Source organism: Octopus sinensis, linkage group LG17 (assembly GCF_006345805.1).
Source record: "Octopus sinensis linkage group LG17, ASM634580v1, whole genome shotgun sequence".
NCBI classification, from domain to species: domain Eukaryota; kingdom Metazoa; phylum Mollusca; class Cephalopoda; order Octopoda; family Octopodidae; genus Octopus; species Octopus sinensis.
In genome coordinates this window covers 28958797-28986675 of record NC_043013.1, presented here as the reverse complement: position 1 = coordinate 28986675, position 27879 = coordinate 28958797, and the positions used below count along the sequence as shown (strand labels likewise).

General features: G+C 38.1%; 1 protein-coding gene across 2 annotated transcripts in view; it reads right to left on the bottom strand.

Moving 5' to 3' along the window:
- Positions 1 to 22199, bottom strand: part of LOC115220882 (cyclic AMP-dependent transcription factor ATF-2) — a 107954-nt gene extending 85755 nt beyond the window's left edge. The window contains exon 1 of one of the 2 annotated variants that reach the window (XM_029791071.2): positions 22059 to 22199. The gene's annotated coding sequence lies outside the window, so the exon portion shown is untranslated. The remainder of the gene's footprint in view (positions 1 to 22058) is intronic. The other variant, XM_029791073.2, reaches the window with a different exon arrangement.
- Positions 22200 to 27879: the final 5680 nt, after the last annotated feature.

The following is a 27879-nucleotide window of genomic DNA, read 5'->3' as shown; positions in this document are numbered from 1 at the left end:
GTCACCTGACATTTTAGATACAGTAGATTAATCACCCACCAAATCATCCCATATGTAATTTTAAGTGTATTACCTCTAACAAGATGGCATGATCATGACTAAAATACCTTTGGTCATATATTTCCCAAGGCATATTTGAGAGGTAAGGAGTTTGCAGTTTGTAAACTGAGCAGGCAATTTTATGCTAGGAGATAAGGGGACAAAAGATGGATAAAAATATGAGAGAAGGGGCCCGAGCAGAACAGATTTCTGGCTGTAGTGATCATCATCATCAATATCATTTAACGTCCACTTTCCATGCTGGCATGGGTTGGACAGTTTGATATGAAGCTGGCCAGCTGAAGAGCTGTCCAAACTCCAACTGTCTGTTGTGGCATGGTTTCTATAGCTGGATGCCCTTCCTAATACCAACCGCGTAACAGAGTGTGCTGGGTGCTAAGCACATAAAAAGGTCACTGTAATTAAAGGTGTGTGTAATAGTAGTGGTGGTGGGGGAGGTGGTAGTAGTAGTAGTACGAGGACATGCACTGCAACAGTGCATCACTGCATCCAGCATTATTTGTTGGTGATTCACCACTCCTGGTAAATGACACCTTTCTACCACTCAGTTGTCAAATCCTTCAACTCATGGCTTCCATTTGGGTTGCCATTGCCGGTGAGGGTTTTTACAAAATCAGTGCACAAATCCTACCTCTTTTAATTACTTTTTATGACACACAGAGGAAACAGCAGGTCCATTCTTTGACATGTCTTTGACAAGGCACTAGAGCAACGTGATTTGCTCAAGAACACAATATACCATCCAGTCCTGAAATCAAATCCACAATCTGCTGATCACAAGTGCAACATCTTGACCACTAGGCCGTCACAAGATGTAGGAGAAAGGAAATGGAAATAAGTTGACATTTCAAACAATGGTCTTTCATCAAGACAAAAAGAAGGCAAAGTAAAAGAAAAAAAAATGGAAGAAAAGAAAATAATATGTTGGTTCTCACAAGTAATACACTCTAGTGGCTGACAGGAAGTCATGGAGTAAAGAAGCAGATTTCTGAGTGAAGGGAAATGAATGCAACAAGCAGGGGAGGAAAATTAAGTCTGTGTGAAAGTGGGTTTATGTGAGTAAGGTTTTTGTGGAAATGTGTGGGAGTTATGTAGGATATGAGTGCAGTACGATGTTAACAGGTAGTGTGTGCACAGCGTCATAATGCAGGGTGGAGATGTTTGGGTAGAACAGGTGCAGTGATGTGTTATGCGGTGCAGCAGTGTTTTAGAACAAAACCAGTTAGTTGCTAATACATGACAGGAAGTATTGACAGCTTTGTGGGGATGGGGTGGGATAACCATACTGTAGAATGAAGAGGACCACATGGTGTGAATGAACATCAAGAACTTGTGTATGAAGTGAAAGAATTACAAGTAAGAAAGGAGCTGAAGAGGTGGAAGTAATGATTAGTGTCATCAATGTTTGATGTTGGTATATAGGTAACAGTTAGTTGGAAAATACCGCATGGTGCAGGAAATACCCAGCATCAAGTGGACTATTGTCGACAGTGCCACCATATTCACCCAGTGCCTCTGACTGCCAGCTCTACCTCTGCAAAAAACTGCATATCCTCCGACAACCTGCACTATCCATCAACAAGAAATACAATTTATCATATTGCTGTCATCAGAGGTTTGCCCTTCTGGCAAATTTCTGGCCTCTGGCTACTACCAACCCAGATATATCACCTTAGCATTAGCTGCTACTCTGCACTGTCTACACCAAGTTCACTGCTACCAACCTACCCCATGAGCAGGACCGCCAATTACCAATCACCAACGTTTACCAACCCTCAACGCATACCAATCCCCAACACTTGTTTTGCACACGTATACTCACATATGCATGAATGCACATTTGCACTTGCATGCATGTGTGCATGCACACTGGTATGCATGTGAATGAATTCGTATGTGTGTATGTGTATGCGTGTGCATGTGTACATATTTGTGTGTGCAGACATACGCTTGAGAACCCACATACAGATGTGCATGCTCGCATCAGTACACACATGCATGCAAAACCCTATGAGCATGTCTGCACACCCACATATAGAACTATATACTTACACATGCCACCCCTTCCTACTCCCCACCCCACCCAACAACCTGACCGATTTCCTAATCACCACATGGTTTATTTCCTGTCCTTCACATGGTCAATTCCCTGCTCACCATGCAGTATTTTCCAACTAACTGTTACCCAAATACTAACATCAAACCACAACACTGTATGACCTTCCTCGATCAATCATAGCCCACCTTGATGTAATAACAACCAGTTTCTGTCATTCAAATTCAAAATGGCTGATGACTAGCATCACACTTGAAACTCAAGAGTACCAATGAATTTGAATCAAATTGTTTTGATCTATACATGTAACTCACAATATATTTGTTGAGTGCCCTTCTTTTGTTTGTCCACTCACTCGTGTATATATATATATATATATGTTCTTGCTTTGATACTTTGATAGATTTCGGCCAGTATTGGCCCAGGCCATTTCAAATTTAATAGCATCACCTGGTGAAGTCATTCAAATCATGAATCAGACATGGCCCACTCAAGTAGAGAGTTACTGTTTATGGAGACATATCTGGGTGTAGGAGGTTTATCCAGGATTTCTTGAAAGAATTTGTCCAAAGACTTTTTGAACTTTATGGGGTCTGTTTCTGCTTTAATGTATTTTGGTGTAATGTTAAAAAGAGGGGCCAATTGAAGTGAAATAATTGTGCCATATTATTATGAGATGCAAGTGTGATTTATGTTGTGGATGGATAGCATGGAGCCCAAGTCTTGGATGCATCCTTAAAGGTGATGCCAACATCATTTGGACAATGCTGATGGAATATTTTCCACATCATGCAGATGAAGTAATGCTCACAGCAGCATTGGAGAGAGTAAAGTTTAAGCTTTTCTAGTCAACCCTAATAGTCAAGGCCTGTCATGCCATCTATCTTGTTTTTAATTGGCCTTTGAGGTGCTTCAACTTTCATGATACTTTGTTTCATGTGGGGAAACCACAGTGGACAACAGCATTCAAGGTGGGGGTCAGGCAAAAGTGGAGAAGAGAAGGATAATGGTGTGGATATCCCTCAACTAGAAATTTCTGAGAATCCAGGAACACATTTTGCAGGCCATGTCAGTAATCTCATTGATATAAATGATGAAAAGAAGTGGGCCCAACACAGTACCTTTGGAATGCCACTACTGACTTTGGCTGGGCTTGCTATTACTACTTCGACTACAACATGTTGGGTTCTGTCTGTCAGGAAACGATCCATTGTAGTAACTTTCCAGAGACACCAACGTTGGCTAGTTTTTCAAGAGAATATTATGATCAACCCTGTCAAAGGCCTTGCTGAAATTAAGGTAGATGACATTGGTGTTGGAGCCCTCTCCTAAAGCTCTCAAAATGTCATCAAAGTAATGCAGGAGCTGTGTTGGGCAGTTCCTTCTGTTACAGAACACATGTTGGCTGGGGTTCAGCGTCTGTTGTTTTCAAGAAAGTGGGTTATTCGTGATCTCACTACCCTCTCAAATATCTTGATGATATGAGAAGTGAGTGAGATCAGACAGTAGTTTACTGCAAGGGACTTGTTTCCCTTTTTGAAAACTGGAACAGACTGGGACAGAAATTTTTCAGGAATATAACCAGCATCATCGAGAAGTGACTCTACTGCTTTTTTGTCAGCAGTTGAGGTGGGAGTGCTTGGTTTCAAACTGTTTGTAGACCAATCAACACAGGGTAGATATAGATCTGTGTGTGTATATATATATATATATATATAAAGTTAATCCAAACAAGAAAGCACAAAAAAACACAACGCGAGGACATGGAACAAATATAGTATTATTGGACGCTCAGGAAAGAAGGAGGGTTTAACGTTTCGCGCGGAGCTCTTCGTTGGAAACATAGGAGAAGGAAAGATCCAGAGAAGGGAAGACAGAGGAAAAAAAAATCGCCAATGGTACACATGAGATATATATATATATATACATACATATATAATATATACATATACATACATATATAGATATATACATACATACATACAAACATACATATATACATACTTATGTACATGTATATAAATATATATATATATCATCACCATCTTTTAACATCTGTTGTCCACACTCACATGGGTTGAACAGTTTGACCAGGGCTGGTAAGCTGAGGGGCTGCACCAGATTCCAGTCTGATTTGGCCAGATGCATTTCCTAATGCCAGCCATTCCAAGAGTGTAATGGGTACTTTTAAGTGCCACTGACATGGGTGCCAGTTGCATGACACTAGTATCCACCACGACTATATATATACATATATATATATATATATATGTAAGTATATATCTATATGTGTGTGTGTGTATATAGATATATGTGTGTGTGTGTGTGTGTGTGTGTGTACTGATCCCAGTATATGACCAATGCTTTTAACGTTAATGATCCTGATAATGAAGAAATGGAAGTCAAGTCCAACCGGATGTGGAAATGAAACAATGATGAACCGAAGCTATATATAGCAATGGTATTTGGTCAAGTACTCTATTGTTGTTTACCAACTAATTTTAGCACTTACGACAGGCAAAGCAATAAGGGACGCGTTGTGTAAATGACAAGCATTTCATTACTTTACAGTATGAAGCTGAAATATTAGGAAGAGTCTAGAAACAGAAACACAACAAAAGTTAACCATTCTTAAACCGTTCATAGGTTCAGTCGTGGCTGTGGGGTAAGAAATTTGCTTCCCAACTATATGGTTCCAGGATCAGTCCCACTGTGTGGCACCTTGAGCAAGTGTTTTCTGTTATAGTCTTGGGCCAACAAAAGCCTTGCGAGTGGATTTGGTTGACGGAAATTGAAAGAAGCGTGTTGTGTGTATGAGTGTGTCAGTATATATCTCTGTTGGTGTGTGTTTTAGCATCTGTGTTTGTCTCCTCAACACTGCTTGACAGCTGGTGTTGATGTGTTTACCTTCCTATAACTTAGCAGTTCAGCAAAAGAGACTGATAGAATAAGCACCAGACTTCAAATAATAAGTCATGTGGTTGATTTGTTCTTGTAAACCCTTCAAGATGGTGGCCCAGCAAATAACTGAAACAAGAAAAGGCTAAGAAATAAAAGAAACCGATCAGATTCTAAAACACAAGATCTTGTCTTTCCCATAACTACAGAATTAAGAAATTTATGTCACAGCCTATACCAGTGTTGCATAACTAGCCCATTTAAAAGTACCCTTGAATTGCCAGGCGATATGCTGTGCTTGAGAAGACCTGTCCGGGTCAAGCAAAACCAGAATCATAGTCATGGCAGACGCCAGTGCCGCCTGACTGGCACCTGTACTGGTGACATGTAATAAGCACCATTCGAATGTGGGTCGATGCCAGTGCCACCTGACTTGCTCCATGTACTGGTGGAACATAAAAAACACCTCAGAACATGGTTGATGCCAGTGCCCACCGATTGGCTTCCATGCTGGTGGCACGCAAAAACGCCCACTACACTCTCGGAGTGGTTGGTATTATGAAGGGCATCCAGCTGTAGAAACCTTGCCTGATCAGGCTGGAGCCTGGTGCAGCCTCCTGGCTTGCCAGTCCTCAGTCAAACCATCAAACCCATGCCAGCATGGAAAACAGATGTTAAATGATGATGATGATGATTATGTGGTTTTAGATTCGGTCCCATTGTATTGCACTGTGATACTACACTGACCTGAGCACACTGTTCAAGTGTGAGTTAAACAATGCTTTCAGTGTGTAATTTTGATAGATGGAAATAAGGTACGGAAGCTTGCTACATATGTATGCATCTACGTATATACCTTATACCAGTATACATCAGCAAAAATGTAAACATCAGTGACAAACACATGCACGTATGTATAAGTGTCATTGCTACTATATTAAACTCTCATAAGGCAGCAAGCTGGCAGAATTGTTAGCACGCCAAGTGAAATACTTAGTGGTATTTCGTCTGATGCTACATTCTGAGTTCAACTTCTGCCAAGGTCAGCTTTGCCTTTCATTGTTTCAGGGTCGATAAATTAAGTATCAGTGAAACACTGGGGTCGATGTAATCAACTAGTTCCCTCCTTGTAAGAAATGGCTGCCCTTGTGGCAAAATCTAAAACCATTATGTTAAACTGACGTTTTTTTTTCAATATTTTTACTTGCAATAGCCAGTTCCTTTGGTCAAACTATCGTATCTCCAGCTGCTTCAGATGCTAAGATATTAAAAATTGTCAAAGTATAGTACAACGGTTTTGGTGAAACTATTTTTATATTTTCTTAAAAAGCAACATTTTGGACTTACGACACTTTTGCATAATAGCAACGATATGTATGTATATCTATGTATGTGCTTGTCCCTCACCACTGTGTGACAACCGGTGCTGATGTGATTGCATCATTATAACTTAGTAGTCCAGCAAAAGAGATTGATAGAATAAATGCCAGGCTTAAAATATAAGGGCTAGGGTTGAATCATTTGACTAAAAATTCAAGGCAGTGCTCCAGTATGGACTGAAATTAGTAAAAGGTAAAAGATGATTGTGATATAGGCGTAGGAGTGACTGTGTGGTAAGTAGCTTGCTTACGAACCACATGGTTCCGGGTTCATTCCCACTGTGTGGCACCTTGGACAAGTGTCTTCTACTATAGCCTCAGGCCGACCAAAGCCTTGTGAATGGATTTGGTAGACAGAAACTGAAAGAAGCCCATTGTATATATATATATATATATATATATATATGCATATATATATGTGTGTGTATGTATGTATGTATGTATGTGTGTATAGGTTTGTGTGTCTGCGTTTGTACACCCAACATCACTTGACAACCGATGCTGGTGTGCTTACGTCTCCGTAACTTAGCAGTTCAGCAAAAGAGAACAATAGAATAAGTACTAGGCTTACAAAGAATAAGTCCTGGAGTCGATTTGCTCAACTAAAAGGCGGTGCTCCAGCATGGCCATAGTCTAATGACTGAAACAAGTAAAAGAGTATAAAATATAAATAAGCAATACCATGCCACCATCACCACCACCACCACCACCATTACAATAATTTTCCCTAAAAATATGTTACTGGTACTTAAAAGCTGAATGAAGGATGAAAAGCTAGGAGCATTCATAGGTTTAGCCAATCCTTTAATAAATCATAAGGACCCATAACATCAGTTCTGCACAAACCAATGAAGGAACCACTTCATGATCACTCAACTTCCCATAAATAGCAGTCATATCTCCAATATTAAATCCAATTATCTTAAAAATGGGAAGGACACACTGAAATTAATGAAGTCCTGAATAACTTTTAATCTTTTTTTTTTTTTTACTTGTTTCGGTCATTTGACTGCTGCCATACTGGGGCACCACTTTGAACAGTTTCAATTGAATGAATTGACTCCAGGACTTATTTTTTTATGCCTAGTACTTATTCTATCGATCTCTTTTGCCGAACAGATAAGTTTCAGAGATGTAAACACACCAACACCAGTTGTCAAGCAGTGGTGGAGGGACAAACACAGACACAAAAACACACAAGCATAGATATATACATGTGTGTGTGAGTGTGTGTATACAATGGGCTTCTTTCAGTTTCTATCTACCAAATCCACTCACAAAGCTTTGGTCAGCCTGAGGCTAAAGTAAAAGACACTTGCCCAAGGTGCCACACAATGAGACTGAACCTGAAATCACATGGTTGAGAAGCAAGCTTCTTACCACACAGCCACACCTTCACCTACAAGACTTTTCTGAGAAAAGAAGGGATAATCTAAGTGAGGATGTTACTAATCATAAAGCTTGTTTGACTAGGGATAATCTGGTGGGGATGCTAGACAATAAGCATTCCAGTAAAATGAAAATCTAACAAACAAAACAGTATCCATAGAAATATGCGTTAATTCTACAAATCAATGCTGTTTTTCCACTTTTCTACTGAAAATTAGGTCATTCAAGCTCTAGGGTAGCTAAAGTGTGTGCCGCCCTGGGCGGTCTTTCTGTCTGCCGCCCCCAGACCCCACAAAAAACACATATTGCCTACAGTAGACCAGGGCAAACCACCCCCTTTTCCCCCTCTTAGCTATGCTGGTGCATTCAAGACAACCAAACTCTGCAACGCCTTTTCAAAAGCGAAACCCCATCTGAAAGAAGTTCACCTGTTCAATTTAATCCTTTAAATGTGAAATTAAATTTCATGGTTATTATGGTAATGATGTTAAACATCTATCAAAAAATAGAATCGGTATTTTCTGCTATGTCACATTGCCTCAGCTAACTTGAAATATCTCATTCATCAACAAAAGATAGATTGCTATATAAAATCTGATTATCCACAGTTAAAGGTAATCAAATTTGGCGTGGATATATCTGCTTTCCACAGTAAAAGAGTTAACACTTTAGCATTTAAATCAGCCATATTCGGCCCAAAATATTCTTCTTGTCTTATGTTCAAAATGGCCAAATCCAGTCTCTTGTACATACCCTACAATATCATTTTAAAAGTAAACAATCACAATATCTCAAAGCTACAAGATAATGCATGATTAACTAAAAACAATGTGAATAAATAAGCATTAAATTTAACAAATTAATTTGAATGCTAAAAGGTTAAAATAAGATTATTTACTATTAAGTCACAGCTGGTTAAGTCAACAGGTTGTCAACTTACTAGCTGAGGGATTGGTGATCAATATCCAATCACTGACACGGCACTATTTCTACAGACATACTACTGAACTCTTGCTGGTTGGAGTCAATGAAAAGGACTCTACATAGTCAACTGACATGCTAATAAAAATAGCAATCAAATCTCCTTCAAGTTCCACTATATTGTCTGAAAAAAGTGAAGGAGACTTTGGATAATGTAGCCCCAGGTGAACCATCTGAGAAAAAGATGGGGTTGTCATGGCTGAAATGCCTTTGATAAATTGATCTGCTTGGTCCGGACTGACCTGGGACTAAACAACAGCTTTTGTTAGATCAGTTCAGAGGGTTGTAAATAGGTACAATGAATATGCACAGGGAAGTACTATAAACAGTAAGAACTGCTGTATAATTGGCAAGTGTTTGGTTAATTTATTCAACTGGAAAAGAGCAATGGTAAGCCACTCCTGTATTTAATCTTAACCTTTTCGCATTCAGATTATTCTGTCAAAAGTAATATTTATTCACACCATTTTGAATTAATGATGCATCACCTTGCAGCTTTAAGATGTGATTGCTTATTTTTAGAAGGACATTGTAGGGTAAGTGTGAGAGGCTAGATCTTGCTGGTTTGAACATAAAACAGGTAGAATATTTTGGCCAGATATGGCCAGTTTGAATACTAAAGGGTTAAACCTAGGTCTGGTTCATGGCATATCGTGTGTGTGTGTGTGTGTGTGTGTGTGTTCACAGGTATTACCAAGTAATAAAGAATTTCACTGCACAATCATAAAATCTCAGGTTCAATCCCAGTGTAAGCATTTATTCCCATAGTCTCTGTTCTTCTGAGTAATGCTGGATTCACTGAAGCCATATATAAGTCTGTTGAATGGGCTGCACTGGCACTCTGTCGGTTATGACTACAAGGGTTCCAGTTGATCTGATCAATGGAACAGCCTGCTCGTGAAATCAACATGCAAGCAGCTGAACACTCCACAAATACATGTCCCCATATATATCCCTGGTTGTGTTTTTGCAATGCAAAACCTGCTCCTATTTGTTTGGACATGAACCCACCAGGAGGCATCTGACTGAGCATACAAAATGTTCAGTAGGGAGTCGACACCCATAGCTAACAGTTGCATACTGTCCTTCCAGATTAATCTAAATACAGTGAAATTTTTTATGTGCATATATGGGTTAACCCTTTTGATATCAACCCACTTGCAACTGCATCTGGTTCTGTAGTACAAATGTCTTGTTTACAAAAGTTTTGAATTAAAATCTTCTCCCAACCCTTAGTCCCAATTTATGTCCCCAAAACTAGCGTAATGATAACTAAGTTATTTTACTAAGTTCTTTGTTATATTTAAAATTAATTGAAAGAAACACAGAACATCTCAAAATAAATATGGTAATAAAAGGGTTAATGTAGTTCTCAGGAAGATTCAGTGTGACACAGAATATAACAAGGCTGGCCCCTTTGAATTACAGCTGAGCAGACTGGAGCAACATGAAATAAAGTGTCTTGCTCAACGACACAACATGTCACCAGGAATTGAACTCACGACCTTACGATCATGAGCCAAATGCCCTAACCACTAAGCCACATCTAATTCAAACCAACAATCTCTGAACATAAAGTCTTCAAGAGTCTGATTGAAAATTTACATTAAAGTTATCAGTATCTGTTAAATGATGATGAGATGATGATGATGGTAGTTCTTTATATCCAAAGACCATGAGGGAGAGCGGCATCTATATGCTGAACTGAGGCTGCAACTGCCTGTACTATTAATTACCTGTTGTTTGTGTTTCTTTTCCATCACTGCAGGGTTTTTCTTCCTGCCTGCGCATAGTGGTTTTAAAGCAATCGGCACAATCTGATCCCACTACTTGACAACCAGTGTTGGTTTGTTTACACCTTCATAACTTAGCAGTTCAGCAAAAGTGACAGACTTGAGAAAAATAAGTACTGGGGTCGATTTGTTCAACTAAGCCCTTCAAAGTGGTACCCCAGCATGGCTACAGTCCAATGACGGAAAAATAAAAAGATAAAAATAATACATCATTTAGCCCTAACAACAAAGGATGGTCATGGCTGAAATGCTTTTCATCATAGATCTGCTCAATCCAGTTTGACCTGGGGTTAAATAAGCAACATCAGTAACAACTACTTAACAATGACAAATTTCATAACAACTTCACTATTTCATCCTCTTCTAGTTCTCCGTCTCTTGAAAGCTAACCAGACAGGGGTTTCAGGTTTCATAATTCCTTCTGCTTATTACAATTACAGATTCAACTCTCTAGACACGTGTTAATACTCCTGAGTCAACTTTCAGAATACAGCATATAGCTGTGCTCTCATCTAAAATATATGCGTTTGTTGTCAGGCACCATCAAAAGCAAATAGCTATATAGGTGCAGGTGTGGCTGTGTGGTAAGAAATTTGCTTCCCAGCCACATGTTTCTGGGTTCAGTCTCACTGCATGGCACCTTGGACAAGTGTCTTCTATTAATTACAGTCTCAGCCAAAGTCTTGTGAGTAGATTTGGTAGATGGAAACTGAAAGAAGCCCATCATGTGTGTATATATATATATATATATATATATATACAGTAATCCCTCGCCATATCATGGCTCACCTATCGCCCACTCAGTACATTACGGTTCACCTATCGCACACTCAGTACATCGTGGATTATTCTGGCTAATATATGTAAATTTATATCGCGGACTCCTCGGTATATCCAGGTTTCTGTGGCTGATAGGCATTTAGATTTTTTTAGATTTTAATTATTTCTGTGGGAGGTTTTGGGACGTAACAACTGCGATAGTTGAGGAATTACTCTGTGTGTGTGTGTGTGTGTTTGTGTGCGTGGGGATGGATGTGTCTTTGTCATTGCATGGCAACTGGTATTACTGTGTTTATATCCCTGTAACTTAGCAGTTCAGCAAAAGAGACCGATAGAATTAGTACCAGGCTTTAAAAAAAATAAGTACTGGGGTTCATTCGACTAGAATTTTCCAAGGTAGTGCTCCAGCATGGCTGCAGTCTAATGACTGAAACAAGTAAAAGATAAAAGATATTTGATGCTCGTCCAGTTTAGTGTCTTCCAACAAATTTCAGGACATGCCTAAAATAACGATAAATTCTTTTACCGGTTCAGACAGTGAACTGTGGCCATATTGGAGCATTACTTTCAAAGAGGGCTTCACTCAATCATATTGACCGCAGTACTTATTTCAGCCTAATACTTTACACTTAATTTATCCACTCCTATTTGTCAAACAGCTAAGTTATATATTTTTACATGAGTAAAGTTCGTACCAGGACAGGAAGCATAAACATTGGTAGACATAAGCATAGCCATGGCCACAAGCACACACACACACACATTCATCATTGCTTAATGTCTGTTTTCCATGTTGGCATGGGTTGGATGGTTTGATAAGAGCTGACAAGCCAGAGGACTATGTCAAGGTCCAATGTCTGCTTTAGCACAGTTTCTATGGCAACATGTATACATGGCGTGAAGGTGCGTGTTTAGGGTGTTGCACTCACCATCTAGAGATCATAGGTTTGATTCCAAGACCAAGTGGTGCATTGTGTTCTTGAACAAAACACTTCTTTTCATGTCGCTCCAGTTCACTCAGCTGTAAATGGGTCACTCTGCGACAGGCTAGCCTTCTGATCAGGGCAAAAGTAGACCACCTTGTCTAGCCAGAGGGGTGATATCATTTGAAAGCTAAAATGATGCAAAGCACATTGTGACCAGTGATGTATAACATCTGATAGGCTGGTCAATCACATGATCACGTGATATATACATGACAGGCTTCTGCACAGTTTTCAGCTACCATACTACACTCACAAGGTACCAGCCAACCTGATATAGAATAGAAGACACTGGCCCAAAAGAGCACACACATAGCAGGCTCATATCTAGAAGAATTTGGTAATGAAGCTGGCCCTCGTGGTAGTGGCACGTAAAAGCACCCACTACACTCTCGGAGTGGTTGGCGTTAGGAAGGGCATCCAGCTGTAAAAACTTTGCCAGATCAGATTGAGCCTGGTGCAGCCTCTGGCTCACCAGTCCTCAGTCAAACTGTCCAACCCATGCCAGCATGGAAAGCAGATGTAAAACGATGATGATGACAGCTATGCCTGCTCCTGAATGATTACAAGCAAAGCATTAATTACAGGTTTCTTCATTAACCCTTTAGCACTCAGGTAATTCTGTCAAATATAATGCTTATTATTCACCTTGTTTTGAATTAATCATGCATTATCTCGTAGCTTCGAGATTTTGATGATGTGGTTGTTTATTTTTAGAATGTCATTGAAAGGCAGATGTGAGAGAGGCCAAATCTGGCCAGCTTGAACATAAAACAGGTAGGATATTTGAGTTAGATGCAGCCAATTTAAATGCTAAAGGGTCAAGTTACATCTGTGCCAAATATCTGCTCCAGTTCACATGATCAGAGCATCAAACAAGAATAACAACATGAGTTGCATACAAACAATAAATACTTGTCCACTTGAAATAAATGGTGTCCCATTCAGATTACACCCACAAAGTCCAGCCCTTTTCTGTGGCATGGTGGTTTGTGAGCCTTACTGACCCTGAAACCTATGCATCATCAACATCATCATCATTTAATATCCATTTTCCATGCTGGCATGGGTAGGATGGTTTGACTGAAAACTATAAGCTGGAAGGCTGCACCACGTCCCAATCTGATTTGGTATGGTTTCTATGACTGGACGCCCTTCCTAATGCCAACCACTCCAAGACTAGTGGGTGCTCTTTATGCGCCCCTGGCATGGGTGCCAGTTACATAACACAGGCATTGCCCACAACTACAACCTCATTTGGCTTGACAGATCTACACAAGCACTGTATATCACCAAAGGTCTTGGTCACCTGTGAGGCCCAACGTCCAGATGGCACTTTTTACATGCCACCAGCACAGGAGCCAGTTACACAACATTGGCACCAACCATGACTACAATTTCACTTAGCTTGACAGATTTTCTCAAGCACAGCATATCGCCTAACTGGCATAAGCTACAACTGCAATCTCTCTTGGCTTAAAAGGTTTTTTAAAGCACAGCACATCGCCAAAGATCTCGATCACTAGTCATTGCCTCCATGAGGCCCAACATTCAGAGATCATGCTTCACCACCTTGTCCTATACCAGCAAGGTAAAGGTTCCTGGTAGAGCATACAATGCGGGACAAGTCAAAGGAGAGAGGCCAGTCTAATATGGACCATCACTTCCCAAAGGCACAAATAGGTTGTTTGTTGGAGCCAACAGCTCTACCTAGAATAAAGCAATATTACAGAAGCAATGACGACAATTCAAAATCAGAAAGACCTCAAAGAAGAAGACCTTTTCTCTGGGAAACATATGCTGGCGTAAGGCCTCACCTTTAATGAGGCAATCAGGTTTTAGATTCACTGCTACTGTGTGGCACCTTGAGCAAGTATCTTCTACAATAGCCTCAGGCTGAATAATGCTTTCCCAGTGAATTTGGAAGGCAGAAACTGTGTTGAAGCCCATTGGTGCATGTGTGTATGTGCCTTTGTGATTGTATATGTACCCCCACCACTTGACACCTGGTGCTGGTCTGTTAATGTCCCTATAACTTAGGAATTTCAAGACATCTGTTAATATATGAACAAAAGATGAAGACAGGTGAGGGAAAAAGAAGGTGTATTAGTTTGATGCTCAGGAAGAAAGGAAAAGTCTTAGATGTTTCAAGCCTATGCTCTTCGACAGAAAGAGATGGGAGGCAAAAAAAATGGAGAGAGAAAAAATATGTGTAGGGATTCTGTATGGACCTCAAGGTTGCTATTTAGTTAGATAATTCAGAAGTTAGTTATAGGTTTACATACTGAATTTATTTACTGACATAGGGGAAATGTGTTTCTTTGCTGTGGTTTAATTAATAATGTTGGTGTTTAATCCGTCCTAGAATTAAGATTGAATGAATGTGGTGATATCTAAGGTATGTTTGTTCCCAAACAACACTTATTTTAGTGCTGTTGACACCGCCAAATTGAATGGTACTGCCCAGGTGTCGAAACCATAGTGATATTCGTGGGGCAGCTGATGATGGAGGTATGTTGGATTCTTGGTATGGTTGTTATTGTAATGTGCAGTATAGTTTTATAAGACATATTTGATACATATATATATATATATATATATATATATATATATAACACATTTACATGCATACACACAATCTTACATTATGATTTTATAATCACCAAATCTGAAAAACATATTCAGTTGTTTGTTTCCATGGCTACAATAAAAGGTTCTTTCTATTTTGTTCCATACATGAATATGCATGAGTGTATGTGTATATACACACATACACATGAGCATAGAAACATATAAAGATATACATGGGATAGAGGGTAAAGGCCCCCATTGGTCATGAATGACCACGTGATGGCACCTAGAAAGTTCCCCTCTAATGCACAAGTCTGGGCAAGGTTGTTTATGGAAGGCCAGCAGTTGCCCATACATACCAGCCTTCCCTCTCCGCACCACCAATGTTATCCAAGGGAAAGGCAAACGTCGATACAGCTTGGCACCATCGCAACTCATTTCTACAGCTGAGTGAACTGGAGCAACATGAAATAAAGTGTCTTGCTCAAGAACACAGCACACAGCCCAGTCTAGGAATTGAACTCACTGCCTCGTGATTGTGAGCCTGATGCTCTAACCACTGAGCCATGCGCTTTTCACCAAAGATAGATATATATATATATATATATATATATACATGTGTGTGTGTGTGTGTGTTAGTTTTGATGAGTAAATGAGAAAAATTACTCAACACGTGCCATAGTTTATTCATTATAAATATATATGGGGTGTGATGGAGGGGTGGGTTTTTCGACAGGTGTTAAATATTTACTCAATAATCAGGGTACACCTTGGTGATAAGGTGAAAAAAATAATACTACAAAATGAATGAATTGAATATGAAAACAACAGGGAACAGAATAATGGAATAAAGAAGGTCACATTTAAGAGAGGGACAAAAGGAGAGAAAATGGAAGAAGAATAAGAAAGAGAAAAAGGATGAGAGGAAAGATAGAAGGAGATAAGAAAGAGAAAGAGAGAGAGAGAGAGAGAGAGAGAAGAAAGGCTAGAATAAAAGGGAAAGACCAGCAAATAGATATTTAGCTTAGGAAAAAGCAGTCAAACAGCTGATTGTCATTCTAAGTGACAGAACTGTGTCTAATATAATAATAATTTGTTCCACCATCATGACAGCAATTTTCTGCAGTAACTAGGTGGAGACTGTGATACACACACACACACACACAAGTTTGTAAAGATTATATATATATATATATATATATATAATATATATATATATATATATATACGTACATTTTTATACACACACACACACATATCTATATACACATGCATACACACAAACTGCTTGTATGTACCAGTATGTATCATAAAATATACGTATATACATATATATATATATATATATATATAGACAGATATACATGCATTATATACACATAGATGTATTTTATAGACACACATACAATGTACGTACATACATAAATATACACACGCAGAACACATACTATATTATATATATATATACACACACAACTATATGAATATGTAGTATAGACGTAGCAATCAACACACATTATACACACCTTCAGTGTCAGGAAGATCGAAAATGTTCACTCTGATACATATGAGAAACCATTATACGGATTTAATAGCCTAGTTACGCATATACACACATACATACATACACACACACCCGACACGTATGGAAGAGGGTATATTAACAAAGGTGTTAACCAAAGAAAAAAAAAATACCGAGAGATCGAAAAATAAGGTTATCTAATGAAGCGATCAATTTACTGCATTTTCTATAACCAGAGAAATAATTGTTGTTGTTATTGTTTCACTATTATTATTATTATTATTATTATTATTATTATTATTATTATTCAAAGTGGGCTAGATCAAATCAGTATAATGTGTGGTGAGTTATATCTTCATCTATTAATCTGGTTTAACTGAGAAATAAAAGTAAAATAGACAGCATTATCATTTCAGACTATATATATATATATATATGATAAACAAACACAAATAACACAGGGAAATTAATGACAAATGTGTTGGAGAGTATATACAAACTGACATCGTTTTTTTTTTTTTGTGTGTGTGATGAGAATAATGGTGATGGTGATGATAACGATGATGATGATGGAATAAACAGAGAAAGATGTCGCAGAATAATAGAGTCGAAAGGTGAGAGAGAGTGGACGAGGTACTTACAGGTGAAGAAAGAGAAAAGGAGAGAGTGGAGGGGGGGTATTTACAGGTAAAGAGAGGAAATGAATTGAAAGTGAGAGGCGTTATAATGAAGCAAAGGTAAAATTGTACAGCTGGAGAGATGATGAATTGAGAGATGTATAATATGGAGAGAAAGAGGGGGAGAAAGAGAGAGAGAGATTGAGAAGGGAAGAAGAAAAAGAGAGATGAATGAAGATAGATAGATAGATAGATAGATAGATAGATAGATAGATAGATAGATAGATAGATAGATAGATAGATGTGAAAGGGGGAAAGATAGTGAGGGATAGGTAAACTGATCTGAGGTGTGTGTATGTATGTGTAAACGAGAAGATGAAATCTGAGAGAAAAAAAGACGGAGAATAAATAAATGAACGAGAAAGAAATAGAGATACAGTAAGGTAAAAATAAAGACAAATGGTTAAATATATATACATATATATATATATATTATATATATATATATATAATATATATATATATATATGTATATATATATATATATATATATGTATGTATGTATGTATGTATATATATATATCCAAGCGACAGGTGATACGACATATATTCCACAGATGCAAGGTGGGAAAATTTTGGCACGATATTTGGTGGGAAGAAGGAAATAAAGAAACCAAGTTCGTTGTTATTTATTAACGTTTCATATTCAGCTGGTTGTCTTCGACGAGCCGCCAACGAGGGGAAGGCTCAACCTGCTAGAAACATCACACACATACACAAATATCCTACCGTCTTGAAAACAGAAATTTACGAAAAAGAAAAAAAATGGGAAGGATACGATTGAAGAAAAAATGTCGGTGTAGGCATTTACGGCTGGAACGGGATCATCATCATCATCATCAACATTATTCTAATTATTATTATAGGCCCGCTCTATTAGCTGATCCGGAACTAAATAACAACTGTTGTCTCGGTGATTTCTTTATTCTGCTTCTCTTCCATTTACCAATTAAAGAATTGTTTCATCTATTCATTTAGTTAGTGATTCATTTCATTAATATAATATTTTGAGTGTATTTACCTCTGATTAATCTTTCACTTCCTTCCTTCCTATTTCTAATCGAACAACGCCAGAGAAATTATTATACTGGTTCGTAAAAATAATTTTCTTTTAAAAATGACAAGAGAAAAAGCGGGGTCAAAAGACAAGTGCTTAATTTGTCTTATTTTTTCACCTGATGAAAAAAAATCACTTGTTCTACATACACTCACATAGTGACACATATAGAGGCGCGCATAAATACACACATTGACACAAATACATGCACACACAAACAGGCCACATCACAGCTGAGAGATGGATGGTTGGTTGGTGTCCAACAACGACAAATGCCGACCAACAAGCATCTCTCCATCACAACTGTGCACCTACTTCCTTCCGATCGAGCTATATTTTCTTTTCCTTTTACTCCATGGTCGCTAGACCTGTTGGAAACAGCAACCAAAATTTCCACTCACACACATAAAAATCACCTATCACCTCCTACCACCTTTAATAAGAAATACGTTTGATAATGTATTTATTCCAAGATATCCCTTCACTGGTTTCTCCGATCAAGGTTGACCTACAGTTAAACAACAGCTACAATACACTTCCGATACTGGCAAAATAACGGGCCAAAGAGAACGGAGGGGGAAAGTAGACTTTGTGTGATCGTTCGACCAGCTAGAAATAGTAGCTAGATCTTTCCCTCAAATCAAACACTACAGTTTTAAAAATGAAAGGACACATTAAAAGAAGAGAGGGTAAAAAAAAATGGATGTTTACAGCCGGAAAAAAACAATTTAATCAAACCATAAGTTCTACCGAATTATTTAGGACCGACCAGCGACCAATGGCTACACAATAAATAGTATAAGGTATATATAGATATATGGTTTAGCTGTAAAGCATAAGTGATACAAAGATTGATACTTTGATGCGTGGCACTTAGCAAACCTGTTCACCGACCCTTAACTAACACCACTAAACCTTGTATGAGCGAAGAAGAGTTTGGCCATATCTTGTAGGTTCGGACTATCTCTGCCTGGTTAGTAATTACATCTTGTGTATGATTCTCCTAATAAGCAACAACTAGAAGACATGAACAACAACGAACGACCAGATTGCTCAAAAATGAACTCAACTCCACAGACACACACACACAACTAACCGACCGCTACGTACAATACACTCTCGGCATTGTACTAAAATATATAAACACTTAAATTAAGTTTCAATGGGGGGGGGGGTAACATCAAAGTGAATAAACAAATTTGGAAGAAGACAATAAAAAAAAAACAACCCCAGCCTCGCGTTTCTCTATATTACCTTAAATATGCGAACTACATGTAAATATACACGGAATTATATACACATGCATATATGTGTTTGTGAATGTACAAAAGTGTATATATAAACACCTTATATATATATATATATATATATATATGTATGTATGTATATACATATACACATACATATATACGAGCGTGTGTGGTGTATGTAGGCGCGCGTATTGACACATCAATTCAGGCTGAACCAGCTTTCTTCAAAATGCCGTTGATCAAGTGTTAAGAGCACAGTCGGTGCGAAGAGAAACAGGTCGCACTTGCGAATCTATCTGATCGTCAAAAGTTGAGACAGATAAGAGAATAAGAAGACGTACTTAAAGTGATCAGTGTTCAATAACAAGTACTATTACAGATTGTAGGTGTTTCTATGTGTGTGTGTTACATACACACACATATATTTATACATACATATATATATATAGGTGTGTGCGCGTACGATATTAAATGTCGTTTCTAATTGTATATCCATAGAACACAGAAAAACTGAATGTATTGAAATGGGATGGGATACCCTAGTTTGTCGATAAACTCTTTCACCCTCATTACAAGCGAGTTTCTCGTTTACCATTCTTCTCTTAGCTGCAAGATAAACAGTCGAGTCACACATACACAGAGCAATACATTATTGATACACACACACAGAGTGTGTGTGTATATATATATATATATATATATATATATATATATATATATATAATATATATATATATACACACACACACATATGTATGTGTATATATATATATATATATATATATATAGCCACTTCAGCATCAGTTGATGCATGAGCGAACCAGAATTGTTTTGGTGTGCGAGCACCAATAATGATCTCTGTAAGGGTGTGTTTGTATATGTGACACATAGATGTATGCACGTTGAATGTGTGTGTATGTGTATATATATATATATATATATATATATATATATATACATATGTGTGTGTGTGTGTGTAATACATTTCTATGTATGTAGTGGATTCGAATGGAGAGAGACTTAGAGAGGAAGAGATTCCGAACCGAAAGAGAGAGCAATCGGCAAATTCTCCCCAGTTCCCCCTGGAAACATGTAATGCCACCACTAACCTAGTTAATGGAATCCCAACAACAGTAGTTGCACCAACATCAACAATATCACCATCACCATCATCATCAAAGATGTAGCCACAATAACAGCGGACACTCTTAAACTGGCTATCAATACGTAGCATCCCCACCCCCCTCCAACCATTTCCGAATAGATACTCTCCAAATTTCTTTGAGAGCACCTGCTGCTGAACACACACATATCATATATATATATATATATATTATATATATATATATATATATATATATTATATATATATATATGCGTTATTCAAATATGCCTGCTTCTTAATACAAACACACACACATATATATACATACATATTTCTGAAAATGTACGCAGGATATGTACTTTATGAATTGTATTTATGTACAACGATATATAAATATTCGCGTGTGTATTGATGATAGTTCTGAAAATGTGTGTGGTATTGGGAAAAGAGAACTCATATATATATATATATATATATATATATATATAGGTATGTAGAAAAATACAACATGGACAAGAACGTATAACTCTTAGAAGACGATACAATAAACACGGACAGGACATTCGAAACCCTCAGTCTTCAGTCAAAAACCGGATCATCGTAGTAATTTCGGCTGATATATATATATATTATATATATATATGACGCGGCTCCCTCGCTGCGGTGATCCTTCAAACGACAATAATTGCCCACGAGCAAGAAACTCCGAGTAGTAACGAAGGAAGTTAATCATCAACCAGGTCTGTACAAATGTTAAAGTGTGTGTGTGTGTATATATATATATATAGATAGATAGATAGATAGATAGATAGATAGATAGACACAATATTTCCGTGTACGCATGAATGACTCTACTCCGGGACCCATATATATATATATAATATATATATATATATATATATATATATTATATATATACATACATAGAGAGAGAGAGACATCTATACTCACACACACATATATATACACACAATCGCATATATATATGTATATATAGACATATATACACACATATATGTACATACAATCGTGCGCGCACATATATGTATATATATACACAAATACACACAAACATATATATGTACACACAATCGCACACATATATGTATATATATATAAATATATAGACATATACACACACATATATATATACGTGCACACATACACACAAATATGTATATACAGACATATATACACACACACATATATATATATGTACACACAATCGCACACATATGTGTATATATAGAGAGAGAGAGACATATACACACATATATATACGTGCACACATACACACAAATATGTATATATAGACATACATATACACACACACGCATACATACTAACAGCTTGTTGCGGCCAAAGGCTTACATTTCAAAAAAAAAAAGGAAAAAACGGCGACGACGAAAGAGAGAACGTAGACGTTACACAGTGATTATAATTGCAAAAGGAGAATAAAAAAACAACAATGATAACAGTAAAAGTAAAAGTAAACACCCATAACGTGATTGTGGTAAATAAGTCATCTAAATATTATTAGTAAACACACACACTTACATTGGTGTATATAATATATACATCGAGATGGGAGTGCAGCAAAGCTAGTAGCAACAACCAAAACAGAAATGGCGGAGAGCACGTTGCGAGGGGACATTACTCTTGTATTGCAACGGAATATGTCGTCCGGAGCGAATCGATTACCCGTGGTAGTGGTAGTGGTGATGGTGGTGGTGGTGGTGATGGTCGTCGTCGTGGTGGAGTGGAAGTGATGTTGATGATGATGATGATGATGGTAGCGATGATGGTGGTAGTGATGGTGGCGGTGGGGATGATGGTGGTTGTGGTGGAAGTGATGAAGATGATGATGATGATGATGATGGTAGCGATGATGGTGGTAGTGATGGTGGCGGTGGGGATGATGGTGGTCGTGGTGGAAGTGATGAAGATGATGATGATGATGATGGTAGCGATGATGGTGGTAGTGGTGATGGTGGTCGTGGTGGAAGTGATGATGATGATGATGATGGTGGTAGCGATTATGGTGTTATTGGTGATGGTGGCGGTGGGGATGATGGTGGTCGTGGTGGAAGTGATGAAGATGATGACGGTAGCGATGGTAGTGGTAGTGGTGGTGGTGGTGGAGCTTGTGGTAGAGTTGATGATAGTGATGGTGATGATGATATTGATGGTGGTGAAAGTAATGATAATGACAGTAGTGATGATGATGATGATGGCGGTGGTAGTGGTGGTGGTGGTGGTGGTGGTGGTGGCCGAGATGATAGAAATGGTTAGTGGTACTTGATGTTGGTAATAGTTTCAGAGCCTGGGTAGTAAATGGGTGAGTAAAAGGGATATCACTACTACTACTACTATTGTTACTATATCTATTAGTAGTATTATTATTAATACTACCACTACTGTAATATTACTTCTGACCGTTACTTGTTACAGCCACTACTACTACTACTACAATTTTTTTGCCACAGGTCTGTACTAATTAAGTAGAATTATGATCCAACCGTGACTGTCCCCTAACGTATAAATGTAGAGCTACATTGTATAATGTGTCCTTCTTTTTACAGAACGGCAAGGTTTGATGCGAGGGAATCTAGCTGTTGTTTCTAGCAGGTCGAGCTACCATGTAAAAGCTCTCTCTTCGGTTACTACTGCTGCTGTTAATTAAAGTAACACTATAACAGCAAGTACTTATAGTGCTGCTGTTACTACTACTACTAGTAGTAGTAGTAGTCTAGTAGTAGTAGTAGTAGTACATTCTATACCACTTCCAACGAGGTAGCCTTTATGTGGTCATTTGACTTGTTGGAAATAGGGGGAAAACTTCCCTCTCCTAAAATCATCCTGCTGCCTTAAACATATTAAGGACACATTGGATAATGTAATCCCTGATGTACTATGCCTGAAAATAAAAGTACACACACACACACACATATATATATATATATATATATATATTATATATATATATATATATATTATATATATATATATATATATAAAGGATAGTTCAGGTTGGAACACCGTTGATCCACTGTCAGGACTGACCCGGGGTTAAACAACAACTAGTCACACAGCTGTTTGTAGTGCTTCATATTATCAACACCTACTACAACTACTGCTGCTACTACTACTACTACTGCTACTGCTACTACTAGCCGAAATTGTAATACATAGGAGTAGCCGTTGGGGATGTATACACGTGTAGTAGTAGTAGTACATACCATTGTTATAACATTACTACCACTACTACTTTTTGTAGATATGACTATTATTGATAGTATTATCGCTACTATTATTACTACTACTACTACTACTGAGCGAATGTATTATTATTCGCTATTAGTTCTGATATTTCCACTGCAACTGTTTTGTCATGCGCCTCTCCATTGCTGGCAGCCTTACTGCACAATGAGAAGGAAAAAAAAAAGAACCTTGCCAGCTGTCTTCTTTCGTACTTTACCTTACTAATACCACTATTAGTATTTTATTTCCACTACTGCTGCTGCTACTACTACTGGTATAGTTACTGATGCAGTATCCAATCGCATCTGACTCAGGCCTACACCATTATTTTTCTGCAACAGTTGTATTATTAACAGGCAATAGCTCTGAAAACGGTAGCAGGAACCAACTATCGGGTGTTGTTGCATGTCATCGGAACTGTTGATACTGTCACACACACACACACACACACAAACACACATTCTCTCTCTCTCTCTCTCTCTCTCTCTCTCTCTCTCTCTCTCTCTCTGCTAACATTGCAACCGCTACGGTTGATGTACTATAACATATTAACCTTTAACGGTACGGTTGGCTATTTACGATAGCCTCTTACCTGGCACCTCTAACGACAGCTAAATATTACAGCTAAGCCGAAGAAGGAGCTCTTTTAAGTAATCGATTCTAACAGGTGAAATATATCAGCTGGAATCGTCCAAAAAGCGATCTCTCTGCTGCTTTCAACAAGGGTCGGGAGCGAACCATCAAAAGGAAGTGTTTGTTTATTTGTCTGATATTCTATGTAATTGCTCAGTCTGTTCTTCGAAGTAGCCAAAATTCCTTTGTCAAACCATATTGTCTTTGAAGTAGGCGCTATAGAATAGTATGGGAGTGTCCTGGGTAGGCTCTTAACCTATCTGGTGTAACAATTAAATTTTTTTTTTTGTTAAAATACTGTTCATAAAAATAGCATAGAAGCTAGACTTTCAAACTGCTTGATGTAACCACCGAAACCTCCCATCAAATTTAAGTACTGGCTTTAAAAAAAGGGACCGCAAAATAACAAGGGAGCTAACTACACAGTTTTTGAATCGTTGAAAATAGCAACCAAATCTTTGTCAGACCAGCATACTATCTATAAAACAGGGGATCACATTAGCAAATAAAGGGGTTCCTATGCAACCACTCTACCTGTTCACTATAAATCTCCTTCATGAAACATTTCTAATTTTAAAATAGGAAGACATGAATCAAAATGGAGTCTCTATGCCAGGGATTGGCAACAAGTGACCATGCTTCACAAGTGGACAACTGTCATGTTCACAAACCTTGTCTAAAAATCTTTTCAAATTTAATGTCACTGAGAAGTTGATTCCCAGGTAGTCTTTAGTGTCACAATTTGATTTTTACTTGATCATATTTTTTTCTTTCTCTTTCACCCTTTCTCCTATATGTGTGTGTGTGTAGCAATGCAGATCCTTCTACAGTGAGTAGCCATACAAATCCCCTTATAGCAATCCCCTCGTCCCTTAACATGAAACTGTTGCCCCACCTCACCTTCCTCAGGGTTCATAGTCCTGTGAATTGCATGGCAACTTCAGTTTTGGTAGTGGAACAGAAAACAAGCACCCAGTCCATGCTGTTAGGAAGGGCATTCAGCCATAGAAACTATCATGGCAAAGCAGAGAGAGGCATTGGAGTTTCATGCAGTCTTTGGACACATTGGATCCAGCTGAATCGTCCAACCTATGCCAGCATAGAATATGCATAATAAGTGATGATGATGACGATCATGATGATGATGATGTTGATGATGACGATGATGATGACGATCATGATGATGATGATGACGACGATGACGACGACGATAATGATGCATTACCAGTGATGGAAATGGGATGAGGATATAAGAAATAATTTTAAAAGTAAGATCATCATCATCATTCTTGTTGTCATCATTTAACATCTGTTTTCCATGCTGGCATGGGTCGGATGGTTTGACAGGAGTTGGCAAGTTGGTTGGTTGCACCAGGCTCCAGTCGTTTGTTTTGGCCTGGTTTCTAGGGCTTGATGCCCTTCCTGATGCTAACCACTTTACAGAGCGTTCTGGGTGCTTTTTACATAGCATCAGAGTACTTTTTATGTGGTACCATTTCTTTTTACATGTATGTGTGTAGAGATGGATGGATGGATGGACCATAGCAAAAAAAAAATTGAAAGTGGGCCATTATATAAAGAAATTGCTGACTCCTGTTCCACATATTCTCTTGACTTGCTACACATAACAGCCAAATATCCCTCAAATTACTATCTTTTATCTTTTGTTTCCGTCATTACACTGTGATCATGCTAGAGCACTGCCTTGGAAGGGTTTCAGTAGAACAAATTGACCCCAGTTCTAATTTTTTAAGCTGGGAACATATTTTATCAGTTTCTTTTGCTGAACTTCTAAGTTACAGAGACATAAACAAACACTGGTTGGTGGAGGATTAGCACAAATATGAAGAAGCACAAGGAAAACATGAAAAGATCATCATCTTATGTCTGTCTTTCCAGACATGGCTGTGTGGGTAAGATGTTTGCATCAAGGCAGCAAGCTGGCAGAAGCTTTAGCACGTTGGGCGAAATTCTTAGCGGTATTTCATCTGCTGCTACGTTCTGAGTTCAAATTCCGCTGAGGTCAAATTTGCCTTTCATCCTTTCGGGGTTGATTAAATGTCCTTGTTTGTCCCCTCTGTGTGGCCCTTGTGGGCAGTAAAGAAATAAGATGTTTGCATCCAAACCACATACTTTTGGATTCAGTCCCACTGCATGGCACTATAGCATCAAGTTGACCAAATCCTTGTGAGTGGATTTGGTAGATGGAAACTGAAAGAAGCCTGGATATATCTATGAGTATGTGTCTTTGTATTTGTGTTTATCCCTCACCCCTGTTGGACAACTGGTGTTGGTTTTTTTACATCTTTATAGCTTTAAGGTTCAGCCAAAGAAACTAATGGAATAGGTAACTGAGCTTTAAAAAAATATAAGTATCAGAGGCAATCTGTTTGACTAAAACCTTTCAAGGTGGTGCCCCAGCTTGGCTGCAGTCCAATGACTGAAACATGTAAAAGATAAAAGAAGCTTGAATGTCTTGGATCGGTCTTCTCCAACACAGCATCCTCCCACTTGTTGCATCATTTATAATTCTATATATGCAATTAGGGTTTATTAATGAATTGAAGCATTGCACAAATTTAGTGTTGTTTAAAAGTTGGAAGCCATTCCTATGACCAACCACTTCACAATATGAACTGGGAGTGTTTTATGTTGCCACCAGCACTAAAGAGATCTTCTGTCAGGATTAGAGTTTCCTCTCTACTGTATCGGGTTTTATTCAGAGTTATGGCTCTCCTAGAGAGGCTGGCTTCATTGCAGTTTGCAGAAGTCTACATCTATCCTATATATACTTTTGATCAACTGACAGCTTCAGAAATCAACCAAATCCAATATACCCACATACATACATGCATACATATATATATACATATATATTATATATATATATATATATATATATGGCGTTAGGACATCCAGCTGCAGAAACACTGCCAGATCAGACTGGAGCCTGGTGCAGACTCCTGGCTTCCCAGACCCCGCTTGAACCATCCAACCTGTGCTAGCACAGAAAACGGACGTTAAACGATGATGATGATGATGATGATATATGTATATTCAGGCACATGCACACATTGTGTTATAGACATCTTGTAATATTTTTACTCTACAAACACAACCAGAAATATACACATACTTTCAAATGCACACACACACACACATATATATGTATGCATTGAAACACATATGCATCATTAAGCATGCACATACACACACATGCATGCACATACATACATATACATGCACACGCGCACGTTAAACCTACCGCTTGCCATTAAGAAATCAATGCTCTCTCAATTAGGTTTCTGATGTGCAAGGCATGAACGTGCAAGAGAGATTCTGTGATGCTGATATATTTTATTTTGTAAAAGAGGAATTATTGGCAGGAGTAAAATCAAATGTCCACATCTGAGAATCAAAAGCAGGTCACAGACTTCACTCAGCAATAAATGGACATAATTGTAAACTAGGCAGAGGCGTCAGT